This window comes from Amblyomma mixtum, chromosome 5 (genome assembly GCF_055824585.1).
Source record: "Amblyomma mixtum isolate Tamu chromosome 5, ASM5582458v1, whole genome shotgun sequence".
In the NCBI taxonomy this organism is placed as follows: domain Eukaryota; kingdom Metazoa; phylum Arthropoda; class Arachnida; order Ixodida; family Ixodidae; genus Amblyomma; species Amblyomma mixtum.
In genome coordinates, this window is record NC_143016.1 from 193,333,761 (window position 1) to 193,354,553 (window position 20,793).

Below are 20,793 nucleotides of genomic sequence, written 5' to 3' on the forward strand. Positions count from 1 at the left end.
GAAGTTGCTCTATCATAGTTAATTTTGTCGGGCGATGTCGAATTAACTCCGGGCCCTGTTGTTTGTTCAACTGAAACTACTGGCGACATACTTTCTGCACTCGAAGAACTGAAATCAGGGCAGTTATCATTACTGAATGAAGTGAAATCAATGAACTCAAAGTTATCAGAAAATGACGAGGAACTCGAAGAAATTCAGAACCGGCTTCTAAAAATTCAACAATATTGCTCCTCTGTTCCCGCACTGAACGAAAAGTTGACGCAGAAAATGTCGCTCAAGAAAATGCAGTCAAACTTTGTCACCTGTCGTCAGAAGTGGATGCGCTCGAGGACAAAGCTGTAGGTCAAATCTTCTCATCTATATATCAGATATCCAAGTAGAAACTAGGAATGAAGCCGAGGGTCTAGTGATTGAATTGTGCAAACCAAAGCTTGACACCGAATTACAGCCTGTCGACATTGAACGTGCACACAGAATTGGGTCTTTTGCCGTCAATAAAAATAGACCAGTAATTGTTAAATTCTCACACTTTAAAGTTAAAGAGCGTATTCTGGCAAACGCGGGTAAACTGAAAGATACCAATTTCAGTGTGCCATTGGAGTATTCACCGAACATTCGGTTCGCCCGCAAAAAGCTTGTTGAATTTCCAAAATCCAAAGGTAAATATTATAACCTTCGACACGACAGGTTGACCATGGAACACACTACCTATGTTTAAGACAACTCTACAGAGAAAGTAGTTGAATGTCCTTCATAGCTAAGAGTTAAGTCTGACGAGCAACCACCAAAAAAACCACCAAAATGTCCTTTTTTCACTTTATATACTAACATTAGAAGCATTCTGCCGAAGCTTGATATATTTGCTAACCTTTTTTCACTACAGATAGAGACGTTGTCATTCTAACTGAAACCTCGTTAAATTCTTCCATCACCAATCCTGAACTTCACACTGCTTTACCTGACTTTGATATCTTCCGCTGCGATCGCGATGAGAGGCGTGGTGGAGGAATGTTAATAGCAACTAACCATAGCCTACATTGCTTTAAAATTGATATCTCCCCTCCGTTAGAAATACTATTCGTTTGTACTGAAATTCCCATCAACCTTTAATACCAGGAGCATGTTACCGACCCCCAGACGCCGATTCAAGCCTTATCGCGTATTTTTATGAGTCACTTTGCACTCTGACACATTTCTTTCCTAGCACACCAATCCTTTTGTTCGGGGATTTCAACTTAACTGCAATAGCGCGCTCAGACATAGCACTAACAATTCGAAGAACAACGTCGAAAGTGAATTTTTTAACACGTGCCTCACGTTCGGCTCATCGGAGCTTATCTCCACCCCAACAAGGCATAATAATCAGTCTTCCAGCGACCTTTTGTTCAGCACACATCCTGATAACCTTTCTGTGCTAACTTTTTGCCGGAGCTCAACAATCATGCGGTAATTCACGCTACTCACCAATCTCGCATAGCATACCCGAAAAAAGTGAAGAAAATAACCCTCGACGACAGAGGTGATTACTTCGCTTTCAATGATAAATTAACTCAGCTTACTTTCTCTTTTCTTGATACGTTAACCTGTCGTTCAGTTGAAGATAAATGTCTAATTTTTTAAATAAAAAAATGCAGGAATTAATCAAAGCCTATATTCTCACAACCACCGTAACCAAACGGCCGTCTTTTCCCTGGTGCAATAACAACTTAAAGCGCCTCAACAGTAAAAAGAAACGTCTCTATCGCATCGCCAGACAAAGTAACACTTCACGCGCGTGCGAAAAGTACCGCGGCGCTGATAAAATGTTTATGTCTCCAGCTGTAAGAACTAAGCTATCATTCCTTTCCACCTCAATTCCCGATATGTTGCGTAATAACCCACATCCATTCTGGAAGGTTATAAATCCATTACCGAAGAAATCCATAACAATACTTGACCAAAACGACATTCCTATTCCTGGCGCTGAAGTTGCGACCACTCTACACTCAGTGTTTTGTTCAAGGAGAGGGCTGAGTCGGGCTGGTTGGTTCATGTTGAATGGTACGGCAAAACAGCGCTGACAGACGGGACGGAAGAAGATGAGACAAACACATGGCTCTATTCCCACAGGAGATCGCTTTTCTTAATCATTGATGATATCCGGAATGTATGCCTTGTCATGTTTACACCGCAGTTTTCCCTTCTGTGCTTTATATTGCACCCCTCTTTCGCATCAGCGCATGTGTTTGTCTCATCTTCTTCCGTCCCGTCCGTCAGCGCTGTTTTGCCGTACCATTCAGCGTTTTGTTCAGTTCTCAGCAAAGAACCCGAAGGCGATCTCCTTTTTTCTGCTAACCTTCAACATCCTGACATGTAGCGTGGCTTTTTGGGCTTGTTGGTACATACTTCCAATACACTGTAGCGCAGCAAACGACGAGGACACAAGAGACGAGAGACGAACACCACGAGCGTCCTGTGTCCTCGTCTTTGGCTGCGCTACAGTGTATTAGAACTATGTACCAACAAGCCCAAAAAGCCACGCTACTGAACTATATTTCTAGTACAACGGGCCCGCTTTTTAATGTTCGCCAGAATCCCTGTGCTACAGTTTCACTCGTAGCGCTTGCGACATGTTGTGCCCGCACAATGTCGTTCTGCATTCGCAATAGCGCTCGTGGTGCTCGTCTCTCGTCTCTTGTGTCCTCGTTGTTTGCTGCGCTACAGTGTATTGGATCCTGACATGCCAAACATCACTTTTGAACATCGCGGCATTTGCAAATTAATCGAATCACTGAAGCTAACCTCATCAGCTGGAATTGACGACATCAACGCCAGAGTACTCAAAAACACAAAAGGAATTACCAGTGTCATCCTGTCGTACAGTTTTCAACAGTCGCTTTCGTCTGGAGTGGAGCCGCTGGATTACAAAACAGGTAAGGTCATTCCAGTTCCCAAAAAAGGATCCTGATCATACTGTCTTGACTACCGGCCAATTTCCATTACTTGCTTTTGTTCTAGTGTGATGGAGTATGTCATTTCTAGCCAAATAATGAAATTTCTTATTTGGTACAACTTTTTTCACTCTAGTGAGCATGGATTCTTTAAAAATTCACATTGCGATACACAACTTGCACTTTTCACCAACGACACCAGCTACCACCTAGACCTTAACATCTCTGTAGATTCGCTATTTTTAGACTTCTAAAAAGCTTTTCACAAAGTTCCCCATAATCGATTTTTTTTAAACTTCTACGTTTAAATCTTCATCCCCTAGTCTATACCTGGTTGTGTAATTTTTTTATTGGTCGCCATCACTTCGTTTTCGCAAATAACCATTCCTCTCTGATGTCTTCTGTGATTTCTGGTGTGCTTTAGGGTTCCGTTCTGGGCCCACTGCTCTTCTTAATATACATCAGTGACCTCCCTAACGATATATCTTCTAACATCCATTAGAAGAACATTGGGCTATAACCGACCGATTAACGATCCTTCAGATGCCGTCATTCTTCAACGCGACATGCAAACAGTAGAAAAATGATGTAAAACATGGTTAATGTTTTTTAAATGTCAGCAAAACGTCATTAATTACTTTCCGCCGTCGCCATTCTCACTTAGTGCCAACGTATGTTTTTGGAAGCACAGCAATATTCTCTGTGACATGTTATAAATATCCAGGACTTATTTTAACACAGAATCTTTTGTGGTCCTCTCACATAGCGAAAATATCTAATGAGGCTAACCGCACTCTCGGATTTCTCAGCCGAAATCTTAAATTCTCCTCCCCTTCCGTAAAAACCCTAGCTTACAAAACCCTTGTAAGGCCCAAGCTAGAATGTGCATGCTCACTTTAGAACCTTCATCAGACTAATCTTACTAACTCTATAGATTCTATCCAACACCGCGGAGCTCGATTTATTTTTCATGTCTATTCCTACTATAGAAGTTCCAGAGCTTTAAAATCTAATGAAAATCTTAGCCAAGCTTGTTTTCTACCACAAGTTATAACATTTTCCAATTGATAAGAGCGTTATATCTCCCGCTCAACGCCATTCATCCCGGACCAGTCATTCCAAGTCTGTATACCCGCCGCACGCACGCACATCGTCGCATCTTCACTCGTTTTTTCCACAAGCAGCGAAAGACTGGAATGATCTGCCTGAAGAAGCGGTTCACCACTCCAGTGCGACAAATTCGGATCGCCGCGGTGGCTAAGTGGTTACGGCGCTCGGCTGCTGACCCGAAAGACGCGGGTTCGATCCCGGCCGCGGCAGTTGAATTTCGATGGACACGAAATTCTAGAGGAACGTGTAATGCGCGATATGAGTGCACGTTAAAGAATTCCCGGTGGTCGAAATTTCCGGAGCCCTTCACTTCGGCGTCCCTCATAGCCTGAGTCATTTTAGGACGTTAAACCCCATAAACCAAACTGAACCAAACCGCAATAAATTTCAGAAAAGCTATTGAAAATTTTCCTTTCCGAAGCCACCCATCCTTGAAATTGTCTGTGAATGTCACCACTCCTCATGCAAAACCCATGTTTAAGGGGCATTTGAGGACTAAATAAATAAAGAAATAAATATGCGCTGCCGCCAGCGCATAAAAATTCCGGAAGCGCAGACGTCAAGAAAGGGAAACCAGTTAGGATGTTGAACTTGCGCAGCATATACGTTTTGAGCTTAAATGCACTGTTTTCTGAACCGTTACCGCGCTGAGCGCGGCGACTGTGGGTGTTTATCAATCATGCGGCTTTCCCACACACTAAACGGCCTTACTAAAAGGAAAACTCACTTTTAATTCCGGGTCTTTCATCATAGGCAGAAATGTTCTCTCTGTCCCTCTTACAACGTAATTCAGGACCTCAATGTCCTTTCTAATAGACTGCGGAAGTAGGCTATGGCCTAAACGAACATAGCATGACGACACAACACGAATAATTGCGTTGTTCAATAGTTTCTCGTTGCTCTGGCATGTAGAAATTCACAGACCCCCGCAAAAAAATTCACTGCACATGTCGTTCTCCAGTAGCTCTCAAATATCGGCCCAGAGCCGCCTGGTACTCACCACTTATACATTTATATGGCGGTCATGCGGCTATACCCTTCCGCGCCCACAGGACTGCACACAGACACCAGCGGCATTGGTCGCGGTGCCGTTCTAGTTCAGCGGAAGCCTGGTTTCAATGAGTACGTCGTTGCCTACGCCAGCCGTGCGCTCACAAAAGCGGAGACTAATTATTCCGTCACGGAAAAAGAATGTATGGAGATTATTTGGGCGATCACAAAATTTCGTCCTTACTAATATTGGCGCCCGTTCGATGTCATTACAGATCACCATGCCCTTTGCTGGCTGTCGTCACTCAAAGATCCGTCTGGCCGCCTCGCTCGTTGGGCTCTGCGTTTGCAAGATTACGACATTAGGGTCATTTACCGTTCCGGTCGTAAACACTCCGATGCCGACGCTCTCTCGCGCTCCCTTGTGACCTGTGTCCTGACCCACCATCTATTTCCGGCCTCACACCTTCTCTTGACACTGCTGATATGGATTCTGAGCAGCGCAAGGATTCTTGGATTACTTCTCTTCTGGAATTCTTAGTCAACCGCTCAGCTCGCCTCCCTTCTAGAGCGCTCGATCGTCAAACTTATCACTTTTTCGTGCGTGACGAGCTGCTGTACCGTCGGAACTACCTCCCCGATGGTTGCAAATGGCTGCTCGTGATTCTAAGGCATCTCCGCTCCGCCATTTGTGCCAATTATCACGACGACCCGTAATGTGCTGATGCCGGTCTGCTAAAAACTTTTACCTGCCTGCGTCTTCGGTACTATGTATTGGCGGGGTGTGTACCGTGTTGCCCGCCAGTACATACGCTCTTAATTGGTTTGTTCATAGAAGGTTGTGGCCAAGTACTACACCAGGATGGCCAAATCCTGTTCTGGTGAGGAAGTGCGTTGTCGGTTCTGAAATCAGGCCGCACTCCAAGCCTGGTTATGCAATTCCATCGACACGCGGAGTATTTTTTTTAATCCGGTGGAGAATTGCGTGGCACCGGGATTCGAACCGGGATTGCCTTGCCACTCAGGACAAGAACTGCAAAGCATGATCAATCAGTTAGACAGGCAGAGCAGAACGGTGGGGCTAAGAATTAACATGCAGAAAACCAAAGTAATGTTCAACAGCCTAGCAAGGGAACAGCAGTTCGCAATTGGTAGCGAGGTGCTGGAAGTAGTAAGAGAATATGGCAGGTAGTGACCGCAGATCCGGATCAGGAGAGGGAAATAACTAGAAGAATAAGAATGGGGTGGAGCGCATATGGCAGGTTCTCTCAGATCATGAATGGTAGCTTACCAATAGACCTTATGCAAAAGTGCCGCCATCTACCGGAAGAAAACCGAAACAAGCAAGCGACGCCATGTTGGGGGCTTGTGGTCATGGAGTCAACGTAGTTGCTTGGTGCGGACCGTGTGCGATCGCTTTACTTTAAGTTTTTATTTTTTATTTTATTTTAAGTTTTTTATTTTAAGAGCTTTTGGTGGCTTTCGTGTTTTCTTCGGCATGGAGAATGGAGACACGGATGGTACAGCCGTGACAGTTAGCCTCCTGCGCCCACTAGCTATGTTCCTCAAGAAGTCATTTTCTGTGAAATGCTTTGAGCAGATGCGGGCAGTCGCAATGTTGAACGGGGAATCTCTCTTTATGGCGATTAGCCATGCTTTGCGCATGTTCAGCTCATCTGGGATGCAGTGGAAAGACACCTGCAAAAGAAAAACGCACAGTAAAATATGCTGCATACCTGGAAATAGTTTTTTTCTGCATTTGGCTCAATGCATGCTTTGCTAAACATCTTGTTTACATTGGAACTAAGAAGAGATTTTGTAGTTATGTTCTTCTGAAAGCTGCTGCTTAATGGACAATTGCAAGATAACTTCGTGTACCATGCTACAGTGAGGTTAATTATCTTAAATAAGTCAGAACAACAATTAGTCGAGCATTAGGGACGATACGTTATGAGCTGTTTTCAAATTTACATAAAGCCTAAAATGCCTGGTGACAGCATAGCCACCTAGTGGCTACGGCGTTGTGCTGCTGAGCCGAAGGACGTGGGTTCGATCCCGGCTGCGGCAGCCGTTTTTCTGATGGAGGCGAAAAACGAAAACACCAGTATATCGAAGTTTCGGCACAGGTTACAGATCCCCAGGTAGTCAACATTAATCCGATGCCCTCCACTACTGCGCGCCTCATAGCCCAGGTGTAGCTTCGGCGCGTAAAAATAATAATAATAAAGACGACCTGAACATCTGTGTTGCTCGCATTTCTGCTCCCCACGATTCGTATTCGGCAAAGTGATCGCCCGACCATGACTGGCGACGCTGCACTGTGGGTCATACCTTGGAAAATACGATCTTCACAAAATACGCGACGATCGAACAGCCGACCACGAACGGTAAATGATTGATTTACGCTGCCTACTACGTACGCAAGTCAGACACGGGCTTTGCGAAGGTCCCTTGCGGATCCGTTCGCCTGTGACACTTCCCAAATTTAAGATTGCATAAGTCTTGCATAAAAGCAAACCGAAGGTTCAGGATAAAAAAACGGGCACATGAAGCCGAGCGGCAGACACAAAACTAATCCCGCGTGAGAAACTACTAGCTGACCGACGCAGTGCGCCGTAACTGCTAGCAGGCAGGAGCGCTCCTCGGCAAATACAAGATGAGCAAACATCCGACTTATTAGCCTTTTTAGTTCTGTAAATGTTATTTGTGTTGCGACTTCGTCTACGATCTGATTGTTAACTCTCGAAAAGCACTCGACACCCGCAAGAGGCTTCCTGCTGCCTCGCATCGTGCTCCAGGCGAGAAATAAAAAAAAGTGCACGAAGCTAGCACTCTTACCTTGTTTCCTTGGTTATCCGTGAGTCCTATTTGTGTACAGCAAGGTACAGAGTAATATTTGGGCATCTTGGACGACGATAAATGCCAGCGTGCGTGTCGCTATTCCCGCACTGCCATATAATGCGGTATCCGTAAGCCCCCAACATGGCGGAAACGCGCGCAGTCAACGCAAGGGGGCGCCAGTTTTTGCATAAGGTCTATATCCCTGAAGAGAAAAGTATACAACAGCTGTATCCTACCGGTACTCACCTATGGGGCAGAAACGTGGAGGCTAACAAAGAGGGTTCAGCTTAAGTTGTTCTTGCAGCGAGCTATGGAAAAGAAAATGATAGGTGTAACGTTAAGACATCGGAAGAGGGCGGAGTGGGTGAGGGAACAAACGCGGGTTAATGACATCTTAGTTGAAATCAAGAGGAAGAAATGGGCTTGGGCAGGGCATGTAATGCGAAGGCAAGATAACCGCTGGTCCTTAAGGGTAACGGAGTGGATTCCAAGAGAAAGCAAACGTAGCAGGGGACGGCAGAAAGTTCGGTGGGCGGATGAGATTAAGAAGTTTGCGGGGATACAGTGGCGGCAACTGACAAAGGACAGGGTTAATTGGAGAGACATGGGAGAGGCCTTTGCCCTGCAGTGGGTGTAGTCAGGCTGATAATGATGACATACGCTCTTGCCTGGAGTGTCAGCGGAGCAAGAACCCCCCACCGCACTCACCTGCTCCTCTGCAACCATTACCGTGTCCAGCCCGGCCACTCGACCTTGTTAGAATTGACCTTTATGGCCCTCTTGCCAGCGCTGCCGCAGGGCACCGCTGGATCATCGTCGCCATTGACCATCTCACGCGCTATGCGGAAACTGCCCCGTTACCAGCTGCGACGGCCTCTGACGTAGCAGGTTTCATACTACGGAACATCATTCTTCGTCACAGTGCGCCTCAGGAATTGCTCAGTGATCGGGGTCGCGTCTTCTTGTCCTGCGTTGTGGAAACCCTTCTTCGGGAGTGTCATATCGTTCATCGCACGACGTCTTCGTACCATCAGCAGACGAACGGCATGACCGAGCGCTTTAACCGGACCCTCGGCGACATGATGGCCAAGTCCATTTCTGCCGATCACTCCGACTGGTACCGCGTTCTACCTTTCGTTACGCACGCTTACAACTCTGCAACTCAAGCCACTGCTGTTTTTTCTCCGTATTTTCTTCTATACGGACGCGAGCCTTCCTCCATCATGGACACTATACTCCCTTACCGCCCCGATTCATCCGAATTTACAACAGTCTCTCCGGCCGCTGCGCATGCCGAAGAATGCCGTCAACTCGCCCGTTCCTTTACTCCTCACGACCAGCACCGTCAGAAAAGCGCCCGCGCCGCTTATCCCGGTCTGCCGCCATCACATCTTCCTGAATCCTTGGTTTGGCTTTGGGTGCCCTCCTTCAGCTCGGGGCAGTCTACAGAACTGCTGAGCAAACACCAAGGCCCCTATCGCGTTGTTCAGCAGACATCCCCAGTTAACTATCTGGTCGAGCCCATCACGCCTTCGTCTGATAATCGCCGCTGCGGCCGTGAAATTCTGCACCTTGACCGCCTGAAGCCCTACTACGACCCAGCCGTCGTCTCGTGCCCTTAGGCCGCCAGGCTGGCGCCTTTTCACCCCGGGGGTATTGTAAGAAAGAGACTCGGGGTTTGATGCCCCGGCAGCTATCGCCGACGATGGAGAGAAAGAAGAAGGAAGGCGAAGCCGATGAAGTTCGGGTTTGCGCTTCCGAACGCTGGCCTGCTGAGCAGCACCGCTGGAACAACGACTGTGGCCGTCCATACTAACTGTATTACACGAACAATACATTACACGAACAATAAAAATATGGAGGCAGTCGCAGGAAACGCTATTTTCGCGTCTTATTATCAGCGTGGTAACCTCAGGTACACGAGAAAACAAATCATCCTCATGGGCACCACACGAAAATAACTTGTAAATCTCGTGAACAGCTGCTCGCAGTTCACTGGTGCCCTCGTCAGAATATGTATGCGTTTGCGCTAGTTGGAACTCCACCTATTAAGCGGGTCGCATCACTTTCTCGGTGCGAACCACAAATTCAGTGTTGTCCTGATATCGTCCCCGCTCGAAAGGCATGCCATAGTGTTTGTTTAAATTTGTTCAGGGACTGCTTGTTCAGTCCTGTCTTGACGCAAATAGCACGGTCAGTGTCTGAGACACTACAATTGCTCTTCTAATTTCAAAACACCAAGCATTTAGACAAAATACAAACTCAAAGATGCTGGTCAAGTGAACTTTGCGAATAGCCAAAACCTAGCAAAAAAAAAAAAATTCCGAGGGCGCTTAAGTCTGCTTACGTGGAGAAATGCGAAAGGGCGCGTTTTAACGAAAGGAAAGGGTGCAGTACCTCTCAGATATCGGCCCAGAGCCGCCTGGTATTCACCACTTATACATTTATATGGCGGTTTACAGGGGTCATGCGTTTATACAGAGGGTAAAAGCTTTCCATTGGCCTGCCGTTCGGCTTCTCCGGGATGTAATGTTGGAAAGCAGGACTCTGACCTCACCTTATGCAATGAAGAAAGGGCCCCGTTGGGGTTACCGCACAAGGCGTACTTCGGTCGCTCAAGGTTGATAGACCGTTGAGGAGGAGGTTTAGCGATCTTGTTTAGCTGTTAAGCTTTGGGCAAACTGCCCCAGCAGTTTGCCCATTCAGCATTAGTTAAAACACTTTTCATTTGGAAATGACGCACATTACAACCTAACGCACTGCGCAACAAGGCAATTTTATTTTTCTTGCTCTCCAGTCATGCGCTGCTTCTGCGAGTTCCAGTGCCATCATACAATCAGTGTTGCTGTAGGCTAGACAACGTTGCCATCCAGGGTTGCAGCGACATCGGATGGCAGAGCGCGGCAACACTGCTCGTATTGGGGTCAGATACCATCCAAATACCATCCAGTAGGCCATGGTATCACTGGTGTAGACGGCACTCTTAAGTTGTATCCCGAGAGAAAGTGTTGGGGGTGCTTACTGGCCGATTCCCCTCATGCTGTGCAACCAGAGGAGGCCCCTGCACTCCTCGAGGTAGATGTCCGGGATGAGTCCGTACGCGGGCATCTCGCTGGGCATCTCGACCATCTCGACGCTCGATGTGCCGAACAACTGGACCTCGTAGTCGATGAGCTGCTGAAAGAAGCCATTGTTCGGGTGCACGATGGGGCGCCGCGACTTGAGGTAGCGGAAGGCGTCGCGTAGCCGCATGCCGCGGTACTTCATGAGGTAGGCGAGGCAGAGGGTGGCCGAGCGCGAGGCGCCCGCCCTGCAGTGCACAAGCACGCGGGCACCGCGCATGTGCACATTGTGGATGCGCTCCGACATGGGATCGAAGTAGGCGGACATGTCGCAGTATGGCGAGTCGTCCACCGGCACACGCAGGAACTCGATGTCGTCGGCATCGTTCGGCGTATCAGGCAGGTCGTTGCTGCAGTTGATGATGGTCGTGATGCCGATGGTGCGCACCGCGCTGAGCGTGATGGCACGGAACCCGCTCAGATACAGGTAATCGGTCACCTGAGATATGATGTTGAACGCCATCCTCCGCACCAATGCTGTCGACACCTCACGGGAAAGTCAGCGCCGAACCGAGGACAGGGAAACCGCTCGGTAAAACTCGGCTCAAAGGCCGGTTGAGCCATTGCTGGGGCAGCTGCCGTTAGTCATGAGGCGGAGGGAACGGGGCTCTTTGGTCCATGCTATCCCATCAGTTCTTCAAAGATCTCCTCCGCCGACCAGGTTTGCGTTCGAAGACAACTTCTTTCTCTTCGACTCTCAGTGACAACGTACGCCACACCTAACGGAAATACTGCGGCTTCGCAAAGCTTATGCAGTTCTGCGCCCGATTCCACACATCACTCGAAGGCGGCGGAACAGAAGCCACACTTCCCAACATTTCCAATTCATGTTCAATAAAATGGAAGTTATTTCTGGAACAACTAGTATGCACAATGAAACAGGCATACTGGTTATTTAATTATAGGTGTACAGACAAATTTTTGGACCACTGTTTTTTTGCCTTGAAATAGGCCTAAAAGTCTAGTAGTAATGCTGAGTGAACAATAAATTGCGCATGATTTTGTGCTGGCAGTTTCGGTTTCGTTCGGCGCCGGCTCTAGAGTGCGCCTAGACGTGACGGTCGACCTGTTAACTTGAGCTACCACATTCTGGCGACGTTGTTGCCGGCAGCAAGCCCTGGTTGTTCCTGTGGACGGCACTGGGTTTGGTGAAGTAACAATGATTAGGGCAGGTGCACCTTGACGTCATTCGATTGCGGCAGAAATACTGAGCGGCTGCTCGAACAACGTTGAAAATCATACTAAAATATGCTCCACTTGAAATTTCCACGATTTAAACTTCCTATAAAATTTCTCCTAACGTCAATGACACAAATCATGTGGTTTGTTTGTGTTCACAATTTTCTGTCTGCAATTGTTTAGGATTTTGCATTAAGGGGCTCTACCAGCTCGCTTCTGTGAACGCGGATGTCGGGGCGGGTTGGTACGACGCAGCTTTCTAACAATACGGAAGAAGACTCAGACTGAAGTGTACGAATGCATGCAAAGCAGGGCGAATACTCACTATAGTATTTTAATGAGAACAATCGCTTGATATTACTGGAACATCGCGCTGTAAGGTTTACAAAGCTTCTCAGCTTGACCCTTTAAGTGGCCTTTTCCCAGCAAAAATGTCGGAGTTTATTTCACTATGCTCATGCACTCTTTCCCAGCACGTCTGATGCGCATTTCGACAATTAAAAATTCATAAACTACGAAGCGAAAGTGACAAAAAAGATTACTAAAGCGGCAGAAACCACAATGCTTGGTGCGATCTGAGTTAGAGCTTCTAATGTCTCGAGTTTGGATAAAGGAAATCTGTTCACTTCTCCTTAGGCTTGTCTTGGTGATGTTGTACAATTCGTATGCCTGTGTACGATATGGTCAGTTTTTGTGCTTTTTGTTTCGTGGTTTTTGTCTTCTGCATGTTTGGAAGATGCAGGTGCGTACTTAAACTAGTGCAGATCCGAATAAACCCTGACTTTTACTTTTATTTATACGATACTGAAGATCTCATAAGGGACAGGCAGGATAGATAAAAACTAGGAAGAATCAATATTCGTAACTTTAAATAATACAATTCAATAAAATGAAAACAAAACACACAATGGTTACAATGTAAAACTGGAAATAAAGAGATCATCAGGAACATAATATACAAAAACAGCATTTACAGAATGTGTTGAAACGCATTTATAAAATGATCATTTTCGAGCACCTGCTGAGATAATGCGTTCCATTCTATTGTAGAGCGCGGGAAACACGAATATTTATATTGTTTAGCCCTTGCAATTTAGGGAGCCGAAGCGTAATTATCGTTGTGCTTGGTTTTACGAGTAACAGAGTGCATGGTTTAAGGTTTTTGTGAAGTTCCTAATTATTTATTTAGCAGTGAATGAAGATTGATCAAACAAGAAATTTTGCGTCTCCTGTGGAGGGGCTGTATATAATTGGCAACTATTAGAGCTGACAGGAGAGTCAGCATTTATGTATTTATTGTAAATAAAACGCACTGCAGTCTCTGCACTTTCTCTCGTTCGAAAATGTCTTTTTGTGTGTGTGTGTGTGTGTGGGGGGGGGGGATCCCAAGCTATGTCCATGTATTCGAATTTGGGCTTAATGAGTGACAGATATGACAATTTCCTAACGCTGCTGGGTGTTCCTTTCAGTTTATCTCGCAAGAGGAGGTGACGTTATGTAATTAATATGGTCTGCCCAATGTGAAAAAGATTGCCACAAGATGTGGCGTCTCGGTGCTTTCTTCGGCACCTAAGAAAGCCGTGTCGATGTGTGCAAAGGTTAAAAATCCTACAGCGGGGCGCAAGTGTGACACGAGGCATCAAAGCCAGTACACGTCATGCGAAGTCGGCGTGGTTTACAAGTTCCCTTTGTCGTGCGACAAAATGTATATTGACCAGACTGGTAGGTGGTACAATGAACGTGCAATGGATCATGCAAGACCCGTCAAGAACAGTTCCGGGAGCAACCTGACATAGCATGGTAAACATACGTTCATTCACACTCACTGGCACGCCTTCCGCACTAATCTCGCCTCCGACTCCTTTCAATCCTACGACGACTGGACGTCGCGCATCACTGCAGCGCTCACGTCCAGTAGCCGTCGCGTTTGCACTCGTCACACAGTCCCAGACCCAGATCTTCATCTTCTCCGTTTATGGCGTCGCCGTAAACGTCTTCAACGCTCCTGTCACTCCCAACCACACAATGCCCACCTATCCTCCCGGATCACTGCTCTGCGGGCCGAGATCATCACCCAATGCGCCTCACTCGAGCACTCTCGTTGGAGTGCTCTTTGTGACCGTCTTGACTCTGCTTTGCATTCGCGATCCACATGGTCTCTTTTCAAATCCCTCCTTGGCACGAAGCCTGCCCTTGCTCCCACTGTAGCTAAAGCCCTCACTCAGGGGACTCCTCGCTCGCTTCTCTCTACCTCCCTCCCCATCTGGCACCCTCCTACCCGATGTACTCGGGCGGACCTAACCCCGATCTGGACCACTCCTTCACTCTCCGAGACCTCGAATCGGCTCTGGCTGCTTATGCTACACGCTCGGCTCCCGGTGAGGATGTCATTGCATATACCACACTTCGCAACCTTCCTGACTGCGCCAAAGAATTCCTCCTTCAAACCTACAATGAGGCATGGGACAGCGGTTGCCTGCCGAACTCCTGGACCTCCTCCCTCATTTCTATGATTCCAAAGCCGGGCAAACCTCCCTCTCTCTCTCTAACCTCCGCCCAATCTCCCTGGCATGGTGTGTTGGTAAGACCCTTGAGCGAATGGCCCTGACTCGCCTCTATAATTTTCTCGAGGTGAGAGCGTTCTTCCCCCCCTTCTCTCATCGGCTTCCGATGCCGCGTCTGTGCACATGACATGTTTCTGATTCTCCAGCACACCTTTGTCACGTAACCTCACTCAAATTCACGCACTTGTGACCGTCGATGTTCGCAAGGCCTTCAACAGGCTTTGCCACGGCCACATCCTTTCCCAACTCGAATCCCTAGATTGTGGCCCCCGCATGTACAGTGGTGAGCGGCCTTGTCTAGAGCGCTCGGGCGGTGCACTTCCTTGCAAACAAATCCAGATTTTGTGGCAGCCTCTAGGGTCCAGCTGCAACGCTTGGACGGAAGTAGCGCCAGATAGCCTCGTAAACAAAGCAGGCACGAAAACTTTGCCCTCTAATGAGGGGCTGCTCTCTAATTTCGGTTTTTGTTACCAAGTGCGCACTGCTCAAGCGCTCTAGACAAGGCTGCTCACCACTGTACTCTTATATACGTTCATTGCTCTCTAAACGTGTGGCTCGCTTTCGAGTACACACCCATCTGTCCGACCCCCACCACTTCACCCGTGGCACTCCTCAAGGTGCTGTTCTCTCTCCTACCCTTTTCAATCTTACTATAGCCCCTCTTGCCTCCCAGCTAGCTGAAATTCCCGACCTGCATCATATATTTTACGCCCTGACATCACTCTCTGGTGTTCGTCGGGCTCTCCCGGTCACGTACAGGACACTCTGCAACGTGACCTAGATCTCATTCACTCCTTTCTCACCACCGCTGGCCTCTCTCCTGCTCCTGAAAAATCCGAGCTTCTCCTTCTCAACCATTCCTCATACCAGCGCTCACAAAACCACTTCGTCTCTCTCCACCTTTCTGGCTCTCCCATTCCAGTCGTCACGCAGCGCAAAGTTCTTGGCTTCCCTTTGCATGCGGCCAAGAACGTGCAAGCCCTCCACCACGCTGTCACCACCTGCCACTCCGTAACTCACCTACTGCGGCGCGTGGTCCCTCATCGCTCAGGTCTCCACGAGGCTCATGCGTGCCGAGTTGGCCAAGCGCTGGCCCTCAACAAGGTCTTGTACTTTGCGCCCTACATTTACTTCAATCAGACTCAACTTTACACTCTCTAGACTGCCCTTGTGGGCCTCTACAAGGCAGCTCTCCATTTCCCTATCACTACCTCTACCGCTAAGATCTTTGTCATAGGCCTCTCTCATCCTCTCCGTTCTCTTCTCTCTCTCCATCGTGACTCGCAGCTTGCCCGGCTTTCCCTCACCCGTCAGGGTCAGTCAGGGTCAGTCAGGGTCAGTGGTTACTGACTCAAGCGGGTATTTGAAGGAACCAAGTTGCGCTATAAAAAAGACAGCCACAGGAAAAAGCCAAGAGACAGAGAGAGCGCAAACTATCAACTGAGTTTATTTGTGTGAAAGTGCCTTATATAGTCAGAATCAAAGGAAAGGAACAAGGGGAATGAGAGAGGGGGTACGGCCAATCAACCCCTGGTCAACAACAGGTGCGCAGAAAAAGTTTTCCTTATTAGACAGTTTGACAGAAGTGTCGCTTACACATTTATCACCGTTTTCTTTTATGTGGTAGGCCTCCAAAAGCTCCCGCGCTGATTTGTTTTTACTTCTTCCTAGAATTTTAATGTGCTTAAGCAGAGGCTCGCATCCACTGCAAGCAAGCAAGCACAGCAAGCACTGCCACGCATTTGCCAACATCGCCTTAGCAATGATAAGCAAAAAGAGAAAAAAGGAGCAAATGGCAAAGGTTTTCTTGAAATATTTTTTTTGTTTTTCATCCAGACTCGTTATGCCCAACTGCCTCTCTGGACAGTTTTGATCGCATAAGCTGCTGCCACACTTTTTTTTGCGTGGCATCAGTTGAAATGCTCATAAAAAAAACTGATGAGTTGGCACATTGAGATTTCTACACTGTCAACCAGGCGTGATTTAAATGCGGCACTGATTCTTGCTTGTAATCACGTAACACCATGTTGTCGCTTCCTAAACCGAAATGGCTAGAGGAAGTGTTCAGTCAGCCATTCATCACGCAAATAATTATTGCAGACAAATGTCCACACAGCCGGCAGGAAAAAAACGTTGGAGATCTCTGGGGTATCCGCATTGTAGAAATTCGTAAGCATGACGTCACATTTTATGACGTCATACCTTATGGCATCACACCTTATGACGTTACACTAAGACGTCGACGCAACACTTCTACACTTTTAACGTCAACTGAGACTCGTGATCGGCAGTAGAGACCCTCAAACTGGAAATCTGTCACTTATCAATCACTTATCGATACCTTATCGATGCCACTATTAATTGTCTTACTTAATCTTAATCAAGTTTTACTTCTATATCAGTTTTACTTCGAGACGCGGGTTCGATCCCGGCCGCGGCGGGCGCATTTCTTTGGAGGCGAAATTCTAGAGGCCCGTGTACTGTGCGATGTCAGAGCACGTTAAGGAACCCCAGGTGGCCGGAATTTCCGGAGCCCTTCACTACGGCGTCCCTCATAGCCTGAGTTGCTTTAGGGACGTTAAACCCCAATAAACCAATCAGTTTTACTTCTAATCACGCTTCGTTTACAAATTTGGCGCCACGCGTTAGATCCGCCGACACTTCCGGTGTCGCCGCTGCGGTCCGCCGACACTTCCGCCGACACTTCCGCTACGGCCCCGCCCAATTTTTGGACAGATTTGGCTCCAATTTGTTAACTAAATACCCCACCTGAACCCCCCCGATTTCCCGTACGAGATTCTTTGGTGCTCTGTCCGACGGTACCATTCTTTTCCGCATAAACCCACTCGTTCGAACGCAATTGCGCGCACATGAAACCACAAACATAGCCATGTAATGATTACGCATTAAAAAAATTGGCGGTGGTTTAGCTATGGTCAGACCTGGAGTGAGGCGATAGCTACAGCTGGCCGAGTGGAACCGGCCGAGTCGAATTGCAAAGTCAACTTTCGCCGCTGCGTTTCGCTGGGCATTCCTTCTTCGTCTTTGTCCCTGGACGTGGATTCGCAGTTACTACGTAATTTCCTTTCTTCAAATTCGTTCTATTCATTACGACCCCTCTTTATGCTTTTTTAAATATTGTTTTAAATGTTCTTTTTTTCCCAGGACTGTAACTGACTGGAAAAACTTAAATAATACTGCAGTAACTCAACCCTCCCTTTCTTTGTTTGCCGCCAGTCTCTGCTGACAACCGCCCCCCCCCCACCAAAAAAAAATAATTGTTCATATTTTGCTGGTTAGTGCATTGTGTTAAAATGGCGATTGTTATTGCATTTGTTGTTGTACCTGGCAGTGTACTTTGCCTGTTGTGCTGCCTTTGATTACGTTTGCGTTATCTTCCCACCCTGCTAAAATCCCTTGTGGATTGCAGTTCTGTAAATAAAAAAATAAAATAAAAATAAATTTCACTCTCACTTCCTCCTTTCCTCTACAAACGGATGACGGGTGTACACCGAGATATGCTAGAGAGTTACTGAGTAATTTCCTTGCCTCAAATACAATTTTCATTTTATCCATTACGGGCCCCTCTTTATTTTTCTTCTTTCACTCCCACTTCCTCCATTCCTGTACGGTGTGGTTCAGGTGTCCACCGAGACGATAGAGAATTACTGCGTCATTAATTAGCGAGCTACAGGCCATGACTACACTTAGGCTTCGCTGTGGTTAAGCGATGTAATGCTACTGATGATTTACTTGGGAAATCTCTGACGTCTTCAAACGGATGAAGGGTGTCCACCGAGATATGTGAGGCTGTTACTGCGTAATTGCTTTTCCTCAAGTTCATTTTGATCACTACGGCCCCTCTTTCTCTTTCCTCTTTCACCCTCACTTCCTCCCTTCCGGTACGGTGCGGTTCGGGTGTCCACCGCGGCGGCTCCTGCGCACAGCTGCAGCCACGGGCATGCGGCCGAGGTGCGACCACGGTCGGCGAGGCGAAGTGCAAAAAGAGCTGACGCTTCCGAAGATACACTTGCACTGCACACCGATGTTTTCACACAGGTTACGCAGTGCCGCCGGCCAGTCGTATCTCGAGCAGAAATCATCACAAAAAGATTGGCGGTTGCTTAGCTTTGGTTAAGCCTGGTCCGTTGCGAAAGCTAAAGCGCAGCGCTTCCAAATGAAGGAAGGCAGTGCGCCGCGTCTACGGGTCACGCGTGGCTACCGGCCGCCGCTGCGCGACGAGTCAAGGCGTCTTCGGTAATGTTTTTTATATTTTGTTCCTGATATTGTTGCGCCTGAGAGAAAGAAAACATAATCTACAGCTGGTATGACGTCACAGCGGCAGTAGCGCCACAGGTGCGCAGCGCGGCAAACACACACCGTAACTGCAGCCGGGCTCTCTGAAGGAGCGAGTTGGTCACCCATAATCTACAGCTGGAATGACGTCACAGCGGCAGTAGCGCCACAGGGGCGCGGCACTGCGTAACTGCAGCCGGGCTATCTGAAGGAGCGAGTTGGTCGCCCATATTCACTCCGCTAAAGGTCAACGTAACTGCGGCCGGACCACGCGAAGGCTTGAAAGTGCGAGTAGTATTGCTTTCGAAATAATACATTTTCTTTTTCACAATTGGACGCCGTTTTTTGTATCTAGAGAAATCTGGGGAAGTTTTGATGGCTAATTGGGGGAAAAGCGGAGGTGGAGGTTGGCAGCACTAGCCGCGGGCCACACCGCGCGGCGCGCCGCATCCGTGACTGGTCAAGGGGTCGCGACGACAAACTGAGGACCGGCGAAGCTGCCGATATAGATCCAGCGCTGCGTTGAGTGCAGATCGCAGCTTTCCGTGGTGTTGTAGAAGCGAATATGAGGACTATTAAGGCGAAATGAAAAAGACGCAATGAAAAAAATTCTACGCCTAGCACAAGCGTACGCCAGCGTGAAAGACGCGTATGCAGTCCATTCTTTTTCGTGGAAAAAAAGAAATCTCTCGATCCATACTGTTTTTCAAGGGAAACCGCTGAAACGCTTGAGCGTGCACAAATTTCCGGGAGTATTTTTGATGACTATTTGAGCTGGACTCGACACGTAATGCAGTTAAGTATAGAGATTTCTAAAATTACGGGCATGTTGAATCAACTATGATCCCTACCTGGTTTAAACACCAATTGTAATACGCGTTAATATACTATTGCACATTAGTATGGGGAACTACAACGAGAACCGATCTTGAAAGACTACACGTGGTACAAAAGAGGGCTATAAGAATAATAGCAAATAAATTAAGATATGAACACAACGCACCTATTTTTCAGAAATATAAGATATTGACAGTTTTCAACATGTTTCGGTCCAGCGTCGCTATGCAGGTGTATCCCGACGTCAAATCTGTTGGTCTAACATTCTTGAATTCTGTAGACGCCAGAACTATGTTTACAATTTACGTGAAGGCAAATATGTCAAAAACAGAGCTAGAACATCGTGTGCTACACAGTTAGCTGGCCATCAAATTCCCGAACCGCTAAATACATACCCTCGGCTAGTCGACGCCATATCCGAGTCAAATTCATCATCTGGGTTTAAGAAACGGGTGACACACCTCCTTCTCAGTGTACAGTATGCATAGGAAATGAATCTGTCTGGCAGCAGTGTGTAGTGCGTACCTACGCTGTGCATTTATGTTTGAAATCACGCTACCAATTCTACCCATCTTCATAGTGTTATTGTATTAGTGTCGATCTTCATAGTGTTATTGTAATGTTATTGTAATTGTAATTGTGAAGACCACTTGTGTGTATCCTTATATTGTGGTCATTTTGCTTTTAGAGCGTGTCCATCGTTTAGTATTGTTCTTAGTCAGTGCAACACAGCATTTCTGCCTGCAGCAAATTTGCCTGCTCATTGCATTGCATGCACTGGTTGTGAGCCACTGCTAAAAAAATGTCAGAATTATGGGTAGGAGCAATGACAAAGTTTGCCGTGAACTTCTGGAGGCATACCACATCAAGGCAAGAGGGGATAACTGTGTGAGTGACACCTCTGTTTCATTGTACAACGCGGAA

At 47.3% G+C, this 20,793-nt stretch overlaps 1 protein-coding gene and 1 pseudogene across 1 annotated transcript in view; both read right to left on the reverse strand.

The window, feature by feature from the left end:
• Positions 1-20,793, reverse strand: part of LOC149345304 (uncharacterized) — a 144,385-nt gene that overhangs the window by 15,973 nt on the left and 107,619 nt on the right. The window lies entirely within an intron of this gene.
• LOC149345305 (dual specificity protein phosphatase 18-like) lies at positions 10,890-11,557 on the reverse strand (annotated as a pseudogene).